Source organism: Neovison vison, chromosome 10, assembly GCF_020171115.1.
Source record: "Neovison vison isolate M4711 chromosome 10, ASM_NN_V1, whole genome shotgun sequence".
NCBI classification, from domain to species: Eukaryota; Metazoa; Chordata; class Mammalia; order Carnivora; family Mustelidae; genus Neogale; species Neogale vison.
The window spans coordinates 36,261,465-36,287,033 of NC_058100.1; the positions used below are offsets into that span (position 1 = coordinate 36,261,465).

Sequence of the window (25,569 nt, forward strand, 5' to 3'; positions counted from 1 at the left end):
CTGAAAAAAAAAAAGGTACAGGATTACAATTTTGTCTCTAGAAAATAAGAAATACTTGGCACACAAAAGTATGGAAATTCACCATCACTCGCTGATCACCACACTCTGCCAGAAAACCTTGGAATTCAGACCGGTAGAAAGTTCAAGCGGGGGCGCCTGGGTGGCTCAGTGGGTTAAGGCTCTGACTTCAGCTCAGGTCATGATCCCAGGGTCTTGGGATCAAGCCTTGCATCGGGCTCTCTGCTCAGCAGGGAGCCTGCTTCCCCCACTTTCTCTCTCTGCCTGCCTCTCTGCCTATTCTGACCTGTCAAATAAATAAATAAATAAAATCTTAAAAAAAAAAAAAAAAGGAAGAAAAGTTCAAGCAGCCTTAACCAAGGAAGAGGAGTCAATACTTGCGCTGACTCTCATTTGCCACACACCTGTACCATGTAGCTATGTCTGAATTAGCATAACTAATTAGTACAACTAGGATAAGTCAATATAACTGAGTAGTGTAACTTATTAGTAAAAAGCACCTAAATTTTATGTATCTGTGCTCTGTAACTCTGTGCTCACGTAACTAGTCCATATAATTGTTTTCTGTACATTCAGTGATGGACCTAACCATTTATGAAACTCTGAAACAAGGCTTAAGTCCAATGGTGCAAACAAAATCCAATACATAAATAGTTCCAACTGCCTTCTTTAAAAAAAAGAGTTATTTTTGTGAGAGAAGGGGTTCACAGTAGTTCCTAACACTTGAAAGTAGATATCAACAACATTCTGCCATAATTCTGCAACTGTGGTCAAAAACTAAGACATTTGATTACAATGTATAACTGGAAAGAAATTAAATTCCTTCTTTCTTGAAAAAGAGTCTGATCTACATGCACTTTAAATTCTTTAAGAGAATTTTAAAATCATAAAGATATTTAATTATGGATATATATTAGAATATTTAAAAGGATATTCCCAAAACAAAAACAAAACACAATGAGACAAATCTAAACTTTAGCACATCAACCAAAGCCGTCCAGAAACATGAACTATAATGAGTAAGGAAAACCCACCCCACTCTTCCTCTTTAGACCAATATGATGGTTACAAATGACAAGCTCCTTCTGGCTGTCCATTGACACGTCTACAGACCTTTCATTCTTTTGTGAAATTTCCCCAACTTAAATTGGATGCAAATAAGCCAGGTGTGCTCCTTACAACAGTAATCCCGCTAGCCCCTACTGAGTTTCCATAGAAACATGCACAGCTGGCAACAGCAAAGGGTTGTACTGGCCTCAGACCGGTTTAAAGTTTCAATACTCACTGAGTGAAATAACAATTACCGTATCTTACTAAAGAACAAATTGAAAAAAAAAAAAAATCCTATCTTTGGGATCATCGAGCAAAATAATGCCAGTATTTTCATCTAGGCCAAAAGTAGCTTTCAGCCCAGCAGCCATAATCAATGCATCTGTCAAAAGTTGAGAGAAGTCAATCATCAAAAGGTAACTATTCTTTTACTAAAGAAGTAGAATTTGAGGGCGTATTCCCTGTGGGTCATGTAACGTAATAGCCAACCACCAGAGAGAAAAACCAATACAGTCTGACCTAAACCTCAGCAGTAAGTACCATGAATCTTCTCCTTAAACAAATTCAGTACGACTGCTCCTTGCTTTCATTAAACATAAATGTTTCACAACAGCGATTACCGAAGTGCAGTACCGGAGGAGCACCATCAGTATCATCTGGAAGTTACTAGAAACGTAAATTCTCAGGCCCCACGCCAGACCTACTGAATCCGAAACTCTGGGGGTTGGAGGCCCAGCAATTGGTTTTTTCACAAAATGTAAAGGAGAACTCATGGGCCCCTGAACTGAGTCTGTTGGCTAGTAACTCATTGCCTAAAAAATACGATGCAGAGGTCAACAGTGGTCCTACACATGCCAAGCACAAGAAGACAAGAGTTCTACTGTCTGCTCGTGATACCTCAAGGAGAAGAGGGTCCTCGCACGTAAGATACTCAACCCACTACCAGTTACAGTCCATTACTGATCACAGACTGTTTCTAATCACTGAGGTCTTCAGACACAGGGTAGTAAATCTTATCATTTATTCCTTTATAATAAACAAATAATAATTTTTCCAAGATACCTAACATGTAGGTAGGTATAAGTCTGAAGTTTCTACTTGTAGGAGCTTCCAAAAAAAAGGGCATACAAGAATGCATTCCTCCTCAGTATCTAACTCATTAGACACTTAATACGCTACAAAGTACCCATTCATTTTTCCTTTAACTTCAGTTAAAGAAACCCCACTTATAATCCCTTCTCTATTTCCTTTAAGACAATGGGCAGCACTTTCTTCTTTCTTTGAAAGAAATACCACGCTAGTGACATTCAAGTGACCAGAGACGAAGAGAGAAAACCACTGAGTAAATCAAATATGAAATATGCTGTTAGAACTAATGAAATAAGGCCAAATAACAGCTTTTCGTAGCTCATAATTAAAAATACACACAAAATAAATTTAACTAGAAGACTGATTCACACGCCCCTCGTTGTAATTGTTAAATGTTGGTGTTTCTCGGGGTCTGTCCTCAGCCCATTCTCACTATACCAATGACTGTCAAAGTATTGTCTTGCTGCTACTAGTGGTCCAGAACTGATCCCAAAATGCTAATTATTGATTTAAAAAATTTTTCATTATTGAAGTGTAGTTGACATACATTGTTGTGTTTCAGGCACTGCACAGTGACTGACAATACACTACACAGTGCTCACCGTGAGAAGTGTGGTCGCCACCGGCCACCGGCGACGTTACTATGCTATTACTGACTGTGATCCTTACTCTGTACTTTTCATCCCCATGATTCGTTTATTTCATCACTGAAGTCTGTACCTTTTCATCCCCTTCACCTATTTTGCCCACCCCCGCATCTCCCTCCACTCTGGCACCAATTTGCTCTGTGTATTTTGAATTTGTTTCTGTTTTCCGTTTGTACCTTTGTTTTGTTTTGAAGAGTTCACATATAAGTGAAATCATAAGGTATTTGTCTTTCTCTGACTTACTCCACTTAGCATAATATCAGCCATGTTGTCACAAAGGGTGAGATTTCTTTTAAAGGCTGAATAATCTGGTGTGTGTGTGTGTCTGTCTGTCTCTGTGTGTGTGTAATCACATCTTCTCCATTCATTATGGATAAAGCTGGGACACTTGGGTTACATATTCATCTTGGTCATTGTAAATAATGTTGCAACAAACAAAGAGGTGCACATATCTTTCCTAATTAGTGTTTTCAGTTTCTCTGGGTAAATACCTAGTTGTGGAATTATTGTCTCATACAGTATTTCTGTTTTTAATTTTTTGAGGAACCTCTATACTGCTTTTTACAGCAGCTGCTAATTCCATTCATTCTGAGGTTTTACTCTGGACTACAGTAACAGTACATGCTGATGGCGACCCCAACTCTCCCCATTTGGAAATGGGCAATGCTGTTTAGCAAATGACCTCAGCTCAAGGGAAAGAGGTGAATGATCAATCCCAGCTACTGACTTGTTCACGAATAGACCGTAATCCAGAACATGACTCAATTCTAGCCAATGAAATCAAGGACAGAGCTCCTGAACCTTTCTGGGACAGTTAGTCTCACTTTTCATAGAAAATAAGTGGCTACTCCCCATTCTCTAGATTACAACCAGGAGGCGTACTTCTCTGGCTGCTGCTAGCAGGTGTTTTGCAACCATCAGGGAAAGAACCCGAGGGCAAAGCAACACAGAGAGCCCAGGCTGTTGACCCTGCAGCTCTGGGTCTCTCAATCCTGTGAGCCAAGCCAATTTCCTTGTGTTGAAGCCAGACTGAATTTTCATTATCTGAAGTTAAAAGCAACCTACCAATAACATCTATTTAAGTTATTTAGAGTTACTAATTTGGTGCTCATTGATTATAATTAGATCAGTTACTGGAGTCTGCTAAGAAATGTAGTTACCACTTATGTTAGAGGCAACTCTGCAAACCTCCTAATGTGCATGCACATACGTAATGTACAAACTGGAATTTCCAAAATCTGGTCTTGTTAATTGTGCCTGGTCAATATTAAGTTATAGGTTTTCAGTCTCAACTATTCTTTCCTATTTCGTATATCAATTTAGTTATATATTTGCACCAACATTTCTAGCTTATCAGATTTCAAAAGAACAGCCTCCATGACAGAAGTCAGTAACGTTCAATAGTCCCCATATTTCACAGTAAAGTGCTTTGCGTATAAGGAAGACTATGTTAGATGAGTTCTGGGTATGATTCCACTTTTATCTGTACCTATGGGCACATATATGTACAGATTTACAACAAATGGTTAATTTTTAGCATATGCATCTATTTTTTGGTTTCAAGAAATACATAGTTTTTGTGAAATTGTTCTATTACTAAACGTTTCTTTTTTTTTTTTTAATTTTTTTTTTTTTCTATTTTATTTATTTGAGAGAGAGAGACAGTGAGAGAGAGCATGAGCGAGGAGAAGGTCAGAGAGCGAAGCAGACTCCTCATGGAGCTGGGAGCCTGATGTGGGACTCAATCCCGGGACTCCAGGATCACGCCCTGAGCCGGAGGCAGTCGTCCAACCAACTGCGCCACCCAGGCGTCCCTTACTAAACGTTTCTTAAATTATTTTTAATGCATTTGACAATATCAGTTTCATTTTTTTTTTAAGATTTTATTTATTTATTTGACAGAGAGAGATTACAATTAGGCAGAGAAGCAGGCAGAGAGAGAGAGGAGGAAGCAGGCTCCCGTGGAGCAGAGAGCCCGATATGAGACTCGATCCCAGGCCCCTGAGATCATGACCTGAGCTGAAGGCAGCAGCTTAACCCACTGAGCCACCCAGGCGCCCTCATTTTTTTTATTTTTAAAAATTTTATTTATTTATTTGACACAGAGAGAGAGATCACAAGTAGGCAGAGAAGCAGGCAAAGAAAGATGAGGAAGCAGGCTCCCTGCTGAGCAGAGAGTCCGATGCGGGGCTCCATCCCACAACCCTGAGATCATGACCTGAGCCGAAAGCAGAGGCTTAACCCACTGAGCCACCCAGGTACCCCAATACTGGTTTTAAATATAAAGATTTGTTATAATACAAGAAAGTTCTGTAATTAAGGGGAAACTAGCAAATACAAAGGAAGATTTTCCAGATAAAAAGCTCAGGTTGCCCAAAAATAATATAAAACTGGATTTTATTTTATTTTTTTATTTTTTGCCACCTCTACATTTTGCCCCAGATTAGGGTCCCATTTTACCTAAATGCAAAAAAGCTAACTGGAAGAACTTTCAAAATGCTGTCCTTGCTTGAACTTCATATAATAGCTTGTCAACTCATGACTCAACTGTAGAAGTAAACGAAATTTTTACTTGTACTGTTTGTTTTGAGACAAAATAAAGTAATTGTTTTTTAATATGATGGCAGCCACTACAGACCCTTTCTGTGCTACCTATAGTAGAAAGCAGCACCTCCAGAACATACCTGTTAAAGTTTTGACTTATTTCATAGTTGAACCATTCATCAGAAAACTACAACAAAAAATTAACAATGACCCTCAAGGGGTTCAAAGTGGTAGACAGAAAGGCCTTCCGGTCAACGTGGTGGAGAGACAGACCGTCCACAACACATTCACATCACACTGGTTATGAGAACATCAAGCAACCGGTTCCACAGAACACCGTTAAAAAAATATTTTATTAAAATTTTGGCCCCTGAAGTAATGTTCATATGCCACAAAAATGAGGGCAGGACTTTCTAAAGCTCTAGATGAAAATCCTAAATCCATTAACCCAATGGCAGATGATTCGATAACCTTGTATATACTCAGTGCTCCCTCCAGAGAGTAAAGCCAAAATATGTTAGAACTGCTAATAACTTTCAAAGTAGAAAGTCAAGATAGCAATTCCAAACAATGAGGAATGGTGAACAATTATTAGAAAAAGGATCAATAAATGGGGGGCATTTTAGCTAAATTCGATCAAGAACCTATCTTGACTTAGGATTTAGTACATATTATCATTCCTCCCTCTCCTACACAGATTGTTACAAAAGAGACTAAAAAGAGAAAAAGTATCATCTACCCGTAAGAAGGCGCACTAGCTCATTCTCCCCAGTTCAGAGGCACCGAGAAGAGATTATTAAGGTAACGTAAGTGCATTTCCTAACGTGAACTGGAAAGAAAACAAGTAATGACAGTGTGCCAGGCAAGCGGGACGTGAGGAGCTCCCGGGCAGCGGCCCTTCTCCGGGGCAGCCGGACTTCAGCCGCCACCACAAAGGAAGAAACCAGAGCGCCCACAGCCACGTCCCTCAAATCATCTCCCCCAACCTCACGCTATTTGGGACACAAGATGAGGCTATTAAAATTCTCTCTTCTGGGGTGCCTGGCTGGCTCAGTCGGTAGAGCCTGTGACTACGGATCTCGGGGGGTGTGCTCGAGCCCCGTAATGGGTTCCAGAGATTACTTAAAAATAAAATCTTAAAAAAAAATTCTCTATCCTAAACTTGAATATGCTACTAAACAGATTTTCACTTTAGAAAACTTTGTCAACAATATGCTAACATGGTATAAAAGAGAATGCTATGCTTAATTTTAAAGAGAGAAGTACCTAGCACCTCCTCCCACCCTGAGAAAATAAAACTTTAAGAAAATGTACTGTATTGTAGACCAGCCCGTCATCGCTTCTCGGCCTTTTGGCTAAGATCAAGTGTAGACCAGCCCGTACTTAGAAACCATCAACTATCCAGACATCTTTTCTTTTTTTAAACTATCCAGACAGCTTACCATACTGGCTGGGCCCTTTTTTACAAACACACTACTTGTTTGTACTAAAATAATCTCAATACAAAGAAAAATTAGATAGGCAGATGAAGAGCACAGGCCACTAAAGAAACCAGAAACGGCAGTTAATCATAACATAGCGCACTGTGTCCTCATACCACCACGAAACCTTTTCCAGTGTTTCTCTACCATTTAACAAAAATAGTTTAAGCACCACTGTCCTGTATCATTAGATTTAGAATCAAATCTAACATAAAAGGCAACCTTTATCTCTCCTGGCTCTTGCAAATAGCAAAGGATAAAAATCATAGGGTTTTAGAGTAGAGAAAAATGTTAGCAACAATCAATCTAATCCCTTCACTGGACAAACAAGGAAACTACGTGCAAGACAGCGTGATTTACTTCAGAACACTTCATGAGTGACAGCACAGCTTCAATTCAGATCCGTTTTCTGATTCTGGGTCCATATGAGTGTTCTTCACACTGGCTACCCCACCCCCTTCAGAAATACTTAAATTTTCCAAATATGACAAAGGCCCTTTTTAAAAAAGCAGTCAATATCTATCTTTTTAAGTATGCCGATTATTGGTTAATTATTCTCCAAAGACTACCTCCACAGTAAAGTTCATATATTCATTCATTTGTTCATTCAGGCACTCAAACAATTTTAAGAGATTATTATGTGTAACGCCCTGTACTCTCTCCATGGGACCAGACATTAGACAGGATTCTGACCTTGGAAAGCTTCAGTCTGGCAGGCTGAAGAGCTAGAACAGACAGCACAGGACTCAGAGTAATAGCTAAAAAAAGTATTTACTTTTTGAAAAAGAGTACAAATATATGTATATTTCAAAATAAAAGAGAAACATAGTTTTCCTGTGATTTTAAGGGTTTCTTATTTATGTAGTATAACTAAATAACTAGATATTTATGAAATTGATTTATTCTAAAGAAAAAAGAGACTAGATGCTTAAATTCTATAGCATATTTTAACATTTTGGATACTCCCTTTAAAGTTTCTTCCATGTGTAATAAACAATGATCATTTGTTATTCTCTCTTATCTCCCTCTGTAAAAAACTAGATTTATAATTCAACTAAGTTTAGCAAATATTTCAATGCTTTTATATTACAGTGGGTCACTACAAACTGCCCAAATGAAAACAGACCACATACCAGCAAACAAATCAAACATCTCCAACCAAACATTACTGAGTTCACCGGCTGAAAACAGAACAGAGTAAAAATTACAGCAGCAACACTTGGGCCAGTAAAAGATATGAACTGAAGTTATGACACTCTAGTGTGATTCTCACACCATTATAAAATCAAAATCAATTTCTACACAATGTAAGGTTATTTTAAACCACCACATTAATATGCTCCCGTAGCACCTGGAAACACCGGCTCATACGGGCCTCACAGCCTTTGCAATTTGTTCCGTCAGCCTAGGAGGCTTCCTGCTCAGGAGGCTTCGTCTCTCTTCCAGGCTCTGATGGTCATCTCCTCAAAGAGGCCTTCCCTGACCATTCAACCCAAAACACATGCCCCTCTCCCCCAAGTTACTATCATGTCACCCTATTTTGGTCTTTTTATGTACTTCTGATAATTTAAAAACTCATTTACTTGCCCCACTAGAAGGCAAGCTTCCTGAGCACAGGCACCTTATTAATCTTGTTCGCTACAGCAACCTCAGTGCAGGCGAGAACCTGACAGGTGTGCAAAAATACCTGCTCGATAAATAAATGAATGGTGCCCAGAAAGTCCAATAAATGGTGGATCAAGGATATCAACTTAAGTCCACAAAACTCCTTAAAAGAAACTATTTCAGGAGTGCCTGGGTGGCTCAGTGGGTTAAGCCTCTGCCTTCGGCTCAGGTCATGGTCTCTGGGCCCTGGGACCAAGCCCTGCATCGGGCTCTTTGCTCAGCGGGGAGCCTGCTTCCCCCTCTCTCTCTGCCTGCCTCTCTGCCTACTTGTGATCTCTGTCAAATAAATAAGTAAAATCTTCAAAAAAAAAAAACTTTCAAAAATATATAAAAATATGTGCTGAGAGAACTCATCTATTGACTTTGGCCCTCCTAACAAAATCCTACTGAAAGTATACTACTGATAACATAGCTGAATTTCAACAGTTAGAAAAAATTCTGTCTAGCAAATACTTTTTTTAGAGTCAGGACCATAAGGGAGAGAGAAGTTTCTGGTTGTGATGTTCTTGGCCAGTTATAGAGTATCAAGTTCTATTTCATTTATTATTTTAAAATTTGCCCTAGATTAGCATGGGTTCTCAGAAACAATAAATCTAGAACTGTCTTTTAAATAATGGATGTAAAATCTGAGAACATTTTGAGTAGAAATTCAAGTCTTCAAATAAAAATCAAGAGTGACATTTAAGATCTTGGTAAACAGGGGGTAAAGTTTGTTGATACCAAATTTAAAATTTGCTCTGCAACCAATAAATAGAAATCTTTCAAGAAATTCAGCCATTCTAAATCACATCCAAGACACTGAATGTGTCTCCTAACTTTGTAAAATAAGACTAACCATGTTGGGAGTCCTGTTGAAATTCCAGCTTCCCTTGAAAAATTCTAAATTAAGAAGTCAGTGTCCCCCTTTGCCACGTTGGAATGAGAGAGCACACTATTTCAGGAAAGTTGATGGATCAACTGTCAATCAAGCATTTACTAAGTACCAACATCTCAAAACAGGTGTACAGAGGTTACTTAGATTTACCTAAGTGACCAGTATCTGCTTCATTCCCTCTGGAATCTTGGTCTTTCCATCCGAGTTCAATTCCTTCTTTAAGTGTATCATTTTTTTTTTTTTAAGATTATTTATTTATTTATTTATTTGTCAGAGAGAGAGAGAGGGAGAGAGAGCGAGCACAGGCAGACAGAGAGGCAGGCAGAGGCAGAGGGAGAAGCAGGCTCCCTGCCGAGCAAGGAGCCCGATGTGGGACTCGATCCCAGGACGCTGAGATCATGACCTGAGCCGAAGGCAGCTGCTTAACCAACTGAGCCACCCAGGCGTCCCTAAGTATATCATTTTAAAGTTCTTTCAGCGAAGGTATGACAGCACTGAATTCAGTTTTTATTTGTTTAAAATGTCAATTCATCTTTATTTTCAAATAAAAGTTTAGCTGGGTAAAAATTTTAAGGCTGATAGTTATTTTCTCTCAGCATTTTATAATTTCATTGTCTTCAGGGTTCCATTACTGCTACTGAGTACTGTGAAATGTGGCTCTGTGTGGGCAATGATCTATTCTTCCTGTCCCCTATTAAAGATTCTTTCTTTGGATTTTCTGAAGTTTCACTATAATATTTCTAGGGACAGAATTTTTATCTACCCTACTTAGGGTTTCATTGTGCTTCCTAAAGCTGAGAATCCATGCCTTTCATCAATTCTAGAGACTTCTCAACCATTATATAGTATTTGAATTGACAATAGCTGAGAACTACTTCTATTCTCTCTGAACTCCAAAATTAGATTCATTTTAAATCTTCTCATCCCATCCTCCAAATCTCCTACCTTCTGATTCCTGTCTTTCATCCATAACTACTAGTACTACATCTGGTTAATCTCCTGAGCTCTATTATTAATTCACTCTTTAAAAAGTTTGTAGTCCACTATTGTCCACTGAGTTTCTAAATTTTTTTCTTTTCTAGAAATTGTTCCTTTGCCAAATCTACCTTGTCATTTTTTACTTTGCTTCTTGCCCGGGTTTTCAACGCCCCTCTTTTATTATTAAAACATTTGTATATTAATTTGAATGATAATCTGACTAATTCCAATAATCTAAGGTCCATGGAGATGGCGAGAGTCTACTTCTATTGTTGGTTGTTTTGCTGCAACTCTGATGTTGGCTTCTTCCTTCTTAGGTTCTATAATCTGGGGATACAGGCTCTGGAGGAGGAGTCTGAGAAGCCTGGGTTGAAAGTACGTTCCTTCAAAAAGACAATGTATTTGCCTCTACCCCACTGAGGCACTTCAACCCCAATATCACTTTTATTTCTTATTCCTGGTTTCCCAGATCACATAGGTGGCATGAATTCAAACTTAGAATTTGTTTCTTAAAAAGAGCTCTGGTATGAATTCTCAGGATGACATCTCCCTAGATGTAAAGTTAAAAAAGACTTCACTGCTATACTTTGTCAGTGGGTGGGTTTTTTCCTCGCCCACCCTTTTGCTACAGAATATAGGTATTCAAGAGTTACAACTTCATGAAGGGATCTCAGCTCCATTTCACCATCCTAAAAAGTCTAGTCTTCAGACATTACAACAGAAGGATCTGGAATGTAGCTTGGGCCAAGGGCCCTCCATTAGCTAGATGATCACACCCTCTCCTATTTACTGGCCCTGGGGAAATCCCCTATATCCTTAATCTTGCAAGAAAACATTAAAGAGCTGTATCATGGGCATTTGTAGGAATTTTGCAGAATACTTCAGAATAATCTGGTGTAGTAACAGAAGTCTGAGAGTTTTAACTGCTTAAAACAAGCAATTTCAATCTTCACAAGCAAACTTTGAGTTTTGTCTGCTCCTCTGTGTTCCCACAGCCCAGAGCACACCCCGTGGTAGCTGGTAGCTCTTCCTTTACCCCACCTTGTCATGTGGTGGACCCTCTCCTCCCTGCCTGGATTTCAACAGACATTCTGAGTGTTCAGCAACCCAAGGGAACATAGGAACAATGACAATACCTCAGCAATTCCTACAAGAAAACAGGAATTAGGGGAGTGTTTCTTCAGCTTCACTGTAACTCGGGAGATAAGGACCAGGGGCAGTTGTTCTCTGCAGTTGTTTTGAGAATGAAGGACTCCAGAGGTTTTGACAAATGCTCTCAACAGGACAGCAGGAATGGAAACTTACTGGTTGATTCTGGGCCATGTATGACAGTAATCTAGAAAAGAAATGATGGTGGCCTAAGCTCAGATGGTAGCAAAAGGGACCAAGTCTCTATGTGTTTTAGAGGTAAAGCTGGCAGGTGTCCGATCTGATATGAGGGATGAGAAAGGTATTGACTCTGTAAGGCTACAGAGAATGAACTAGAATAAAGAGATGGAAGTAACAAAAAGGGAACATATTTCAAGTTAGTAGTTAAGGGAGAACTATTTAAAAATCAGAACATTTACTTAAAAACGGAATAAATCCGAGTGTATCACTTCCAGTTAAAATTCTCTCTGTATTGCATTCGGTGGGTACGAGGAGGCCAGACCGAAGCTGTGCGTCGAGGATTCTCCTCTCTGGCCATAACCTGCTCCGGCCCTTCCTTTCACTATCCTTTTACCTTCCCCTAATCTCCTATTAAAGGCAATGCCTCGGATTCATGATTTTCTGCGGCTGTCCTATATCCTTTACGGTGTTCCGCTGATTCCTGCAGTGAGAGGCCCCCGTAAATACACCGGATTCAACCCATCTCCCGAGAGTGCGCTCCAGGGCCGGGTCTTGGCGAAGCCAGACCCTCAGCAGTCTCAAGTCAGAGCTTCCGGAAAACCTGCCAGGAGTCGCGTCTGAAGACGAAAGCTAGCAGCTGGGAAACGAACACCTGGCAAGGGTACCAGAGAAGGAATTAAGTTCTTACAAGGAAGGCTGGCCTTGAACTCTGACAGCCCCTCTAATTCTAAGGTTTTGTGATTCTTTAAAACTTCTAGTAAAATACTCTTAAGACATACCTGAAGCACTGTTTGGTTTTTAATCCGGTAAATATTTATTATCCACTCTTCATGTACCAGGTACCGTGCTAGGTAGGCTTAAATGTGATCCCATTTAATCCTAATAAAACCCTATGAAGCCTTACTCTCTTCTTTCTTCTACAGATGAGGGAATCGACGCAGACTGCCCTAACACAAATGCTCTCCAAAGTGCCAGAGTCGAGGCACAGACGTGATCTTCCAATTTCAAGCTTCCTGCTCTTTCACTAATATCATAGCAAACAACTGATTTACAGTATCATTTCATTTCCACATCTAAGTAAATAAGAAAAATACACTGAAAGTTTCATAGACAGGAATGAACCCAGTACAGACAGCAAATAGCCACAAGTTCTTCTTTTACACTTGTGAGAGAATCTGTGTTTCAGCAAAGCAAAACAATTCATCGACTCAGCAGGTTCAATTCAACAATTATTTATTGTGAAAGGCATTAACAGAATTCTAAAAGAAAAAGCCTAAGAAAAATATGAAAGCAGACAGTCTATCATCGTTAACTATTAAAGCTCATGGCAGCATGGAGGAAAATTTTATAGCTTAACACTAAAGATTAAACATCAAGTTATTCTCCATTTTTTGTTTAAAAAAAAAAAAATCCCTTTAAGAGGAAAACATAACGTAATAGTGACATAAAGTCTTTTCCACAAAGCAGTGTTCTAGGGCAAAGTTCTTCCTCCAAATCAGAATACAGAGGTGGGAACTACATATATTAAAATGCATCAATCTTAGTTGCACCAAGAACATCCATTACGCAGGACGGCAGGACCAGCACACAGTGCAGTCTACCAGAGAGCAAAATGTGCGGAAGCCGAAGCACTGGGCTTCCAGCTCTCACTATACTACTACCTGCCTTTGTGATTTACAGCAATTGACCAACCTGTGAAATACATTTTGGTATTTTCAGGTTAGAAATATGCAAATGGTTGCCAATTAACTTAAAAAAAATAATTAATTTGGGCGCCTGGGTGGCTCAGTTGGTTAAGTGACTGCCTTCAGCTCAGGTCATGATCCCGGGGTCCTGGGATCGAGCCCCACATCGGGCTCCCTGCTCAGTGGGTAGCCTGCTTCTCCCTCTCCCTCTGCTGCTCTGCCTGCTGTGCTCTTGCTCTGTCAAATAAGTAAGTATAAATCTTTTTATAAAAATGTTAAAAATCAATATTTATTATAATTGGATATTACCTTTAAGACATATATTATTTAGAGCAAATAGAAAGTTGAATCATTAAGGAAATAAAAAGGAAAAGAAATTGTTTCAATGCCATAAAAAGAAACTAAGATAGAGGGTAAATTGCTTTGGCCAAAGTCCCTAAGAACGGCAAAAATAAATATTAAAGAATCTAGTCTAAATTTACTATGACTCAGCCTGCTCTATTTCTACAAATCTACACAGGCAAAATATATGAAGCCAGTAAAACTTAAAGTCAGTATTTACTATTTGTTTATTAGCATGGATGCGCAGGAATGCCTCATGGGAAACACAAACCCCCCGTAACTGCTCATTTTTACCACCCGCAGGAGCCAGCAAATGCTTGTCTTCTTTCACATGTTGAGACCTGGGAATCTGAACAGCATTCCTATATCCAACTTCTCAAACACAACAGAAAAACGCAGGACCTGAAAATGTCCCTACACACGAAGAACAGACAGTCTAATCCCATGTCACCAAATGAGAAAGCAATCACTCTGTACTCTCTGGGCAGGCGGGGGCAGGCGGTGAGAGAGGGCGTCTTCAGTGGGCTCCAAGCCCATGCAGAGCCCAGCGCAGGGCTCGATCTCGTGAGCTCATGACCCGAGCCGAAACCAAGTCAGGCACACAACCCACTGAGCCACCAGGGCATCCTCCTCCACGGACTTTCGTACTTTCACAATGTTGCTGCCATTTCCTCTCACAAACACCCACAACTCTGATCTGTAGGACCCACTCACGATCTATCCACCCAACCACCCCACGCTTGGCAAGCGCCGCTGCTTCTGGCGTCTGCTCGGACATTAGCAAATGTTTTCTACGAATAAATGTATCGAGGAAGTTAAGTATTTTAGGCATTGTGGGCTCCTGCTCTCTGCTCACATACTTTTACCTATTTTGGTTGCCCTCCTCCCCCCACCACGAATAACCCTTTTAAAATGTAAAAACCATTCTTTTACCTCAAGGGCCTTACAAAAGCAGGCCACAGTCTGGGCTCCGCCAACTATCCCTGACTCAGTGGATGCCCCATAAGTATTTTCTAATAAAATGTAAGTTGAGTACAACTCAGTCCCTTCTCTTAAAAAAGCTCACAACTCACTGGAAAAGAGAACATGTTAAACTGGTGATTCGGTGCCAGTAACCTCTGCTGCGAATGAGGGACGCCCAAGATAACAAACTACCGCTCGGCCCGGGTTCCCGGGTGCCAGGCACGCTAGGCCACGTGTCCGACACAGGAACTCATCTACTCTCGGAAGAACAAGCCTATAAGGTACATTCTAGTATTGCTCTCATTTTGCACGAGAAAACTGAATGATACAGATGCTGAGTAAGTTGCCCAAGGAGACGAATCGGCAAATCGGGAGCAAACGTCGCCTTCAGCGTCTGCAAGGAGCTGCAAGGGCAGAGAAGAGATGCGACCACCGGATGCGAGGTCGAAGCTGAGCAGGCTTCCTTGAGAGGCAGGAACAAGGGAAGCAAAGAAGACCGAGGCAGACAAGAAAGGAAAAAGCAGAACATTTCCAACTACACTCCAGCTGAAAATAAAGGAATAAATAAAATGTCAAACACAGGAAGGGAAAAAGCTGTGACAGGCACAAGCAGCCCAGGAAATGGCCAATCTACGAGCCAGTCGGAGCGGAAGGTGAGCAGGGGTCGGGGGTGAGGGTGGAAATGTGGGCAAGGACAGTATCATTTCCTCAAGCTGAACTTTGAGCTCAACTTAAAGTTTAAATTTTGTCCTTAAAGCTGTGTGGGTTTTAAGCCTAGCGTGATATAATAATAATTTTAAAAGCCCGTTTTTTGGACAGTTTACTAGGTAGCTCTATGAACGCAGGTTACAGGGACTAGATCTGAAAACTGAACCAACACACGGCCCGAGGCGAGAGTGGAAGCTAGAACTAGGGCAGCAGCTAAGGGAACGGACAGCAACCGTAGGAGCAGCGGTCAGAGGGAAGGTCTGGAAGCGCGGACAGTGAAGTGAAGGAGATGAGCGGAGAAACGACCGGGTTCGAGCTGCCGCCCCGGGCAAGGGAGGTGGTGGTGCGAGGAAAGCGAGCCCGCGAAGGGAACACTTGGGAGTGGAGGGGAAAGAAGGAGTTTGAATACGGTTAAGTCGATGTGCCCATGGCAGAGTTTTAGCCAACAGTTGAATCTGCAGGTCTGGAATAAAGCGCACCCCTATGTTTACTATAGCATTATTAATACAGCCACCTGTGGAAGCAACAAAACCCAAGTGTCCATCCACAGATGAACGGATAAAGATGTGATATATACATATGTATGTGTACACACACACAAAATGGAGTATCGCTCAGCCATAAAAAGAACAAAATCTTGCCATTTACAACAACGCGGATGGATCTAGAGGGTGTACTGCTAAGTGAAATAGGGCAGTCACAGAAAGACAAACACTACATGAGTTCACTCACATGTGGAATAAGAAAACAAATGAGAAAAGATAAAAAAGACAATACACAACTGATGAATTACTGAACTCCACATCTGAAACTAATGATGTACTATATATTGGCTGATTGAATTAAAAAAAAAAAAAAGACAAAAACACAGGCTCTTAAAAACAGAGAGCGCAAACTGGTGGTTGGGGGGGGAGGGTGAAATGGGGGCAGGGGATTAAGAACAGTCCGCTTACCATGATGAGCTGAATAAGGCATAGAATTGCTGAATTACTATATTGTACACCTGAAACTAAGATAACACCATATGTTAACTGTACTGTAATTTTTAAAAAAAGTATGTAGAACACTTAGCCAGGCATCTGGCATTATGGAAATTTCAGTAACATTAGCTACTTACTGTTAAAAAGCAAACCAGAGGGGTGCCTGGGTGGCTCAGTGGGTTAAGGCCTCTGCGGCTCAGGTCATGATCCCAGGGTCCTGGGATCGAACCCCACATCGGGCTCTCTGCTCAGCAAGAAGCCTGCCTCCCCTCTCTCTCTGCCTACTTGTGATCTGTCAAATAAATAAATATTAAAAAAAAAAAAAAAAAAGCAAACCAAAAAACCTGAAATCAAGGAAGACGACAGAGCAGGATATGTAAGTTTGAGAGTTAAATTGCAGATAGTATTTGCAGCCAGGAACACCCAGGGAAAGAGAGTGGCAAGAAGAGAGAAAGGTCTGATTGTGAGTTCTGGACACTAACAATTAGAGATCAGGAAGCTTAAGGAAGATCCAAGCAACAGAAACAATTTGAAGCCACAAACTGGCGTTCTCGAGCCTGGTTTGTAAGAGTCCTGTCTCAAGACACGTACTGATAAATGGGGTTCTGAACCCGCTGGACTGGAGACTAAATCTTGAACTTCGGCATATGAGCTAGGATAACAAAACCTGTCTTACGAGGCCTTTTCCAGGGATTCCCCACCATTTGTGGCCAATCTGTTTCTATCGGAGTTTCTGCCCTTGACTCACTGAATCCGTCTATCAACTCTGGATGTAACTACACTCAATTTATAGGTGAAAAAAATGGGTGGGGGGGTGGACTCAGAAAAGCAAGATAATTTGCTTGATGGCACATAGGAAATGAATGGAAAAGCTGGGATTAGATCCCTGATACGTTTAATCTAAATCTATTGTTATTTTCTTCCATTGGGAATAAAGTGATCTATTGAAAAAAAGAAAAAAGGTAACACAGAGAGCAGGGTGGTCAGTTTAAGGATGTGTTTGTATGCACCATGGCAAATTAGATTAAACTGAGCTAAATCGTGTTCCTATTTGTTTTGTGGAGGAAGGGGTGGAGAGGAGATTATACATGTAGGCTTCTATCACCAGGTGGCCATCACGACACTCTTAACCTCAGCACTACTTACATTTTGGCAAGTCTCTGCTAGGGAGCTACCGTGGGCACTGCAGGATGTTTCCCTGCACGCCCGCCTCTAACCACTAGATGCCAGTGGCGCCCTTCTGCCCCAGCTCGGGGCAATGCAATAAAAAATGTCTCCAGACAGTCAAATGTCTCCTGAGAGACAAATGTGCCCACGTTTGAGAACACTGATCTAGACCCATACAGACGGATTTAACATCCTGTTTTCTGTGCTTCCCTTTCCAGCTCTGAACTCTCCTCTGAAACTAATCCTGATTCCTGGAATGCTCTTCCACATTCAGCAGGCCAGTCTTTTGTTATTCAAACAACCCTTAAAAACCCCTTTTAATAAATCTCAAGCACCATAATTATATCCCAGGATTCTAAAAACATGAATATTTACATTCTACTGGAAGGCATTCTCCACTGGATCTGATCTTCAGTTTGCCAGTAAATTTGTTTAAGGACATGCTGATTAATTGTGGGGATGTTTTTTATTTTTCTTTTGTCCAGTATCTAGTTCTCCAAATTCTTAAGAAGTTCTAGTGTTCCTCAAATTAACAGCTACCATTTACCGAGCCCTTACTGTGGTTCAGTAACTGTTCTAAATTCTTTGCATACATTACCCTCAAAACAGCCCAGCTGATAGATGACGCAGCCAAGACACACAGAGGCAGGCTCCGAACCCAAGACTCAAATGCAGATAGTCTGGCTCTAGAACCCCATTTCTCAAATCCTACTCAATCAACCCTGTGTCCCAAATGTTGATAAAACAAAACCAAACTCTGCATTTCTTTATTCCGCCCATTCAAGATTTAAAATCTGTGATCTTACACAATTTCAAGGTTTTATTTGTGTTGTATTTCTTGATTTTTTGTTTCCCATAACAGCGTAAGAAAAACAGTTAGAGGGACACAGTTCACACAGACGAGTAGTATCCTGTTTGACAAAGGCAACAAAGAACAACGTTTGTGAGCCCAGCACAAGGCCTAGAGCACAGTTGTCCCTCAATAAACAACCGCTTGAGTGAAAGCCTACATATCCTACATTTTATAAAAACCCAGACGGAAGTGCTGCAATTATTTTGTCTTTCTGGTCTTTCATTGTCGCTCTTCTGGACCTTCCTTCTTTGCCAAAGCGATGTGTCCAAATCTATATATAACATACGGAGATCATTTTGGTGTGAGAGTAGAAAAATATTTTCTTTTGTTTCCACTAACCTTTCTTTTACTAGTCTTTTGGCCGCAGTACATCAATCTGCTATTTGCAATAATAATAAACAGTAACTTTTCAATTCTCTTTCGCTAGCAATAGCTTGAAAACCATGATCCTACGAGTGTTAACTAGAATATCTGCCCCCGAATGCATTACTTTTAACTTGCACACCACAGCTCTTTTGCCACTATTCCTCATTCAGACCATCGCAGTCTTGCGCCTTCTGCTACTGGGAGAGCATTCCCAAATACTTTATGTACATTTTAAGTAAGACTAGCCTATAAATGGACCTCTGGAGAACTGTATAACTTACATTTCTTCATCTAAACCAGACCCAAATGAAAACTAAACACTCCACCCTCCTCCTATGGGGATGCAATCTTACAGCATTTAAGGCACTTAGCTTGGTGGGACAGGGGCAGAGGGACACAAGTTATATGAATGCCTTTGATAATGTGATTTGTATTAGTGTTACCTGGCACTTTAAAAGCCCTTAATAGACATGAGTCCCAAGAGTTCCTACTTTATTACGACAACACTCAGCATAGCAGCAAGCACATATGGACACTTAATAAATGCCTTTGGTATGAGGACTGCATGATATCTAAGAAGCTGGTAATTTAGCACAATTAATTTCAGGGAAGGGGTTAGAAGAAAGATCGCCCTTTCTATGCTTAGCTGGGGCTGAAAAATAAAGAACATGGAAGAACATGCAAAGGAAACCATCTTGATAAAAAGGGAAGGAAAGTCAAAGGTTCACAAAAGCCTAAATTAAAATAATTTCAAAGAAAAGCAAAATCAGTTTGTAACCCACTTTTCTCACCTTCAAAAAAGGGGGGGGTCATGTAAAAACGTAATGTCAACTATCAACTATCTTGTAAAGGTAACTATCATAGTACTATTCATACTGTAGAGGCCAAGGGCAGGCTGTCCAAGATGGCGCACCTTGGCACGAACATTATTTTAAGTTAAAAGTAATCCAAACCCAGAGATTCAGGAAAAGCTCTTTACCTGCCCCCTCAAAACTGTCGTTTTACCAGCATGAAAGGTATTAACGAAGATTCCTCTCTGCAATCTGAGCGGGTAGGACAACACCTTTGCTTTCTAAAACATCTCCTCAGCTTCCTATTAACGCATTTTCTCCCTGTTGTGCCCTTAGGCCCCTACTCCTCTCCCAAGTTCAAATAAGCCTCATTGTCTTTGTGACTTCATGTCTATGTGGATTCCCCATACATATGCTATTAAGTTTTATTTTCTCCTGTTACTCTGTCTCCTGTCAACTCTTGATTCTTCGTCTAGCTACAAGGACCTGGACAGGCAGGAGAAATTCTTCCTCCCCAACAATACCCTTTACTGACATTGGCTGATACTGGCACAAAATAAAAGGCTCCAGAAATTGTTTTGTTGAGAGTCTAACAACATGTTCACTAATGGGAAGTGTTCGGAGTTATTTTTCCAAATTCTCTGAATGAACAGACCAGCTATAAAATCTCAAAGACAAAACAAACAAAAGCCAAGCTCAAATATAAAACATCTTTGCTATCTATCATGTCCACTTTTATTTTCACAAGACCAACAGAGGAAGTTTTTTTACATCACAAATTTGTACTATATTTTTAAATACAAATCATTGTCTTAAGTCAGAATTCTTATAGCTTATGTTTCAATCGTAATTCCGACTAATCACCACCTTTTTCTCACTCTACACAGTGAAGGGGTTCAGAAAGAGCCTCCCCAAAATGTGTCACTTTGACATGTGTATTATCTTAGGTTGAAGATGAAAGGCCCTGAAGGTTCAGGTTTGTTTATTTTTACCTCCCCTGTAACTGCCTCTAAGATTGAGGGGCCTGGTCCCGGAAGAGAGCTATCGCTGGGGACAACCACAAAGAACACAGGCGAGGCCGGTGTCTGCAGGGCTGGCTTGTTCAGCTTCTCCTCGGTGTACCATTCTACCTGATGACAAACATTTGTTTATCATTCGCTCTCCTCATCTTCCTGCAAAATTGTTTCTTCCTATGCTTTGAGGCCCCAGACCCCCTAACCCCTTCTCCTTGGGTCAGGATGCATATAAAGCCCCACTGCCTATTTGGAGCCTCTCTCCTGCTAATCTGTCTAACGTGAATTTAATTAATGTTCAGTCAAAAGAACCTAGAAGGATAGGGGAAAAATTTTTCCTCACCTCCCAAGAAACCTGCTTCCTAAGCCTTCTACTTGATCCCATTCATCACTGCCCAACTCCAACAAATATTGGTTTGTTCCCTTTGGACCATCTATGCTGTACCTCCTTCTACCAAGAACTGCATATCTGCCCCCACTCTGAATCACATCTCTTCTCACCTTTTACATATTCCTCAAGCTCTTCTAAGTAATTTACCAAGTATTTCAATAGTTATCTGAGCTGCAAGGGTAGGTCACAGGTTATTCCCTTAACTCTGGTATATACATTCTGTCATGGCTGGGAAGACATCTACGGGAAACAAAAATGGTTCCGCAGAAGCCTACATTTGAAAACTTGTAACAGCTCTCGGTCCACATCTTTGAGCAGTCGGTGGTTGTATTCTATCTGTAAAACAGGGGACTGAATTTCTTCCTCAAGATTAAACCTTTTTTCCCCCCAATTATGTTTGCTAATTCTCGTCCATTAATGACATTTGTTACATACTGCCAACCCCAACCAAATATCTGGGCAGTATTCTACATTTAATGTGAAACCATTAGATACTGTCAGGCTTACACAGTAACGGTTAAGAACCATCATGATCAGGGGAAAGAGAAGAACTTGGGGACACAAACCTTATTCCAATAGCATTTGAATACCTTTAACATGCATAGTCATGTACTAATTAAAGAGCATTTATTTAACTTATCAGCCAAGTGAAAAAACAGCTTTCGAGTGAACATTTTATTTACAAAGTGCACTGTTTAAAGAATCACACTCAAACACCCAAATACATAATCATATGAAACAGAGATCTTGAAAACGAAATCTAAGGTTAAAATTATTTTAAATTCTATTATCACTGAAAGATAAATGAAGGGGAAATAGACGATTAAAGTCTGCAAAGTATCTGGTATAACACAGGTCTTCAAATGTTTGTTGAATTAAAGCTAAATCCCTAAGTCAGCATATCTTCTCTTAGGAAGCATGTCAGGGCAGGAAAAAATGGGGAGTTCCCAGACAACCTGAATAGATTCAAGTCCAGCTCAGAAATCAGCTGATTTTACTAGATCATTAGTTTCTAACTTGTGTTGAAAGATAAACATAATATTATCCTTAACTTTGAGGCCTAAAAAGATTATGCTGTGCCCTAAGATTTCTTGAAAGTAAAATCTATGGACCAGTAAAGGATACCTTAAATCTACAGAAAAGACAAACTTAAGCCATTTAACCACTATTTATGAATTACCTACCAGGTGCCAGGTGTTAGAGATACCGGGAGTTCAGCAATGAATAAAAGACCTGGTTCCATCCCTCTTGGGAATTCTCCGTCTCATCACAGACATAAATGATAAATTATGATAAATGCTATAAATGGAACACATTACATCAAGAAGCAGTTTTCCTATGGAAACTCTCTTTCTGTTAGATCTGGAGAATGAAATGGAATTGACTGGGCAAAAGGGGATGTGGAAGGTCAGAGCACGGCACCTGTGAGGATGTGAACAAAGGCCTGGGTGCGTCAAGTGCCAGGAGGGAGGGGGGGAGGGAGGAGGAAGGCTGGAGAAGCGGGCATGTGATGTGTTAGTCTTCAGCCTAGAGCAGCAGAAATCACTCTAAGCGGGAGAATGCCGTGACTGGATTTGTATTTTCAAATGATCGTCCCAGCTTCAGTGCGGAGAATCAGTTAAAGTTAGACTGGGGGGACCCGGCGTTATTCTGCAAGACAGGGGTGCGCTGCTGCTCTTCAGACTGGGGCCGCAGAGAAGCTGGACAGAGAATGGGGCAGATCTTGGAATTCTTAAAGAATAGAAAATACACAAACTTTGCTATAATAAGGATTTGGGGAGTGAGGGAGGGGCTACTGGGAATGACTCCAGAGACTCCAGAGACTCTGACTTGGTGTTAAGGAAACGTTACTGGTGGGAGCGTGGCTTCTCCTAAGCAAGCTGCTCCCAGACAAGAGCGCCCGCCACCCCCGGCCTGGCCTCCTTGGTCTGCACGTCGGTGCACGGATTCCACAGGTATCCGAGGACCGCCTGAGCTCGGCTCACTATTCAGGCGCTGGGGACAGCACAGAGAACCTGCCAATACCTGTGCCCGCATGGAACATACATTCCAGTAGGAGAACTCATGACTTTCAAAAAATATGCATAAATATAAATGGTAAGGAGAAAAATTAATTAAAAAGGAAATAAAGCTATTAAATAATGACAATAGATTTCTTGTGTGGTTTAATCAGTCCTTTTTCTTTATCACAGACATAGCAAGGGAAGTCATGAAACAGTAAAATGAAACTTCTAATAATCTGCAGGGGGAAAAAAAGACAACCACTGCAAGAATAACAAAATAAAATAAAAGTCAAACCATTCCTCTATACTCCTTCCAAAAACACTAATTCCCGTTGGGCAAATTGATAATGCTCCTTACCACTACCTTCCCTCCTTCCTTGCTGCAAAATGCACAAGGACTTCCAAAAAGGAAAAAGAACGAACGAACGAACGAACACTACTGGTCTCATCACAGTGCTTCCACCATCTAGAATGATCTCATTCATCTGATAAAAGTTAACTTAATCCTGGAATTCAGCAGCAGCAAATCTGAGGGCTAAAACAGCATGTTCCAAACAAGTATCTCAAAAAGATAAGAAAAAAGGCTGGAAACAAGAAAAGACTGCAAAGGAAAGTGGAAGGAGTGCCAACAGTCTTAGACGGAGATGCTGACATTAATGAAAAGTGACTGCTTTTAAACTGGTTTAAAAAAAAAAAAAAGTAACTTTATCAAAATCCATGGTTTATATACACAACTGAACTTATTAACAAATAAGACCCAAACTACTTTAACTCCTCAATCTTTCTGATGGAACGGTTGAGTCTATAGACAGGTAATCCTAATTACCAAACATATTAACTATGTTAGAACTCAGGGCAGTGAGTAAATATTGAAGTTTTCTAAAGCAGAGCACACACCAAATACATACAGCAAACTCTTCAAAAAGCAAAGCCAATCAAACGACATGAATAGGTAACTTATTTAAAATCACATCGGCCTCTTCAATATTGCCACATCTCCTATACACATTTACCAGAAAAGGTATTATTTTAGGCAGTACTTGGAGCTAGAAGGCTAAGAAAAAAAAATTAGGGAAAGAAATTATCAAAAATAATCAAACTGGGGTGCCTAGGTGGCTCAGGTCATGATCCTAAGGCTCTAGGATCCAGCCCCATATCGAGCCCCATGTTGAGCCCCATGTGGGGCTCCCAGCTCAGCAGGGAGTCTGCTTCTCCCACTCTCTCTGCTGCTTCCCCTGCTTGTGCACACTGTCAAATAAACAAATAAAATCTTAAAAAAGAAATCAAAATAATCAAACTGAGTACTGTGATTAGTTCTATAGCTATATGGATTTTTGACAGCTTCATTCTATATCCAGGCACATTATTATAAAGTTCCTTAAACTTGGGGCGCCTGGGTGGCTCAGTGGGTTGAGCCGCTGCCTTCGGCTCAGGTCATGATCTCAGGGTCCTGGGATCGAGTCCCGCATCGGGCTCTCTGCTCTGCAGGAAGCCTGCTTCCTCCTCTCCCTCTCTCTGCCTGCCTGTCTGCCTGCTTGTGATCTCTGTCTGTCAAATAAATAAATAAAATCTTAAAAAAAAAAAAAAAATTCCTTAAACTTTACCTAAAAGGGCTGGGGAAGAAGGGGGTGACTAGAAGACAGAAGCAATGGATTTAACTGCAAAATATTTCCTGCTAGAGATTACAGCTCTAATAAGTGAGTAAAAACATGCATAGTAACTTAAAGTACTTTTTAAAATCCTGCATAGAGTAATACAATGTGAACCAAAAGCAGTAAAAAAGAAAATATCAACCTTGTCATTCTTTAGATATGATTAGGAAAAGAGACCTAGTTCGGTGTGGGGGGAGGTGTCACTTAATTTGCAGCTAGTGGTCATTCAGCATAAATCAGGAGTTTGATCTACAATTACTACCTTTGTTTTTTTCAGAGATTAGTCATAAAGTGCTCATGGTTCAGGCTCAATTATTTAAGAGAAGAAATACAAGAAAATTAAATAACTTCTTTTTAACTATGACTTCTATAATTTGGTTAAACCCAATAATTTATTTCATTATGACATTTCAAAATCCCTAATTCTATTCTCCTGAGCATGTGAAGCTGTTAGGAGGGAGGAAGGCAGAAGAATCAGAGAAAATGGACAAGTTCAAACTCTTGTCTGCACTGCTCCCTCCACCCAGGCAAGTCAGTAGTAGGTCACAGCGTGCATGCGTCACCCTATCTTTTCCCAGAGAAGCCCGGGAGACCTCCCGGTTACTTCCCCACAAGGGCCACCTCCTAGGAGGTGTAACAGGGAAGCACAGAAGCTACTGGTCCAGAGGATAAGAGAAAGGAAAATGTTTTATCTTATTTTTAACTTTATTCTTTTTAAATTTTAATTTATTAAGTAAACTCTACCCCGACACTGGGCCCTAAGATCAAGGAGTCACCAGCTTTCAGACTGAGCTAGCCAAGAACCCCAACAAATCAACTGTTCTAATGAGCAAGTCTACAGTGCACTTCTTTAAATGCATTTAAAATGCCAGATTTACAAATTTTGGAAGGCGTAATACTCTCAAGAAAGATTCACTGCCCATTTCAATGTAGTTGGCTCAAATGGGGCAAACTTTGGGTACTAATTCTAAGACCTCAAA

General features: G+C 40.5%; 1 protein-coding gene and 1 pseudogene across 2 annotated transcripts in view; one reads left to right on the plus strand and one right to left on the minus strand.

Moving 5' to 3' along the window:
- Positions 1 to 25,569, minus strand: part of POU2F1 (POU class 2 homeobox 1) — a 175,134-nt gene that overhangs the window by 91,793 nt on the left and 57,772 nt on the right. The window lies entirely within an intron of this gene.
- On the plus strand, positions 6,684 to 6,848 carry LOC122918958 (annotated as a pseudogene).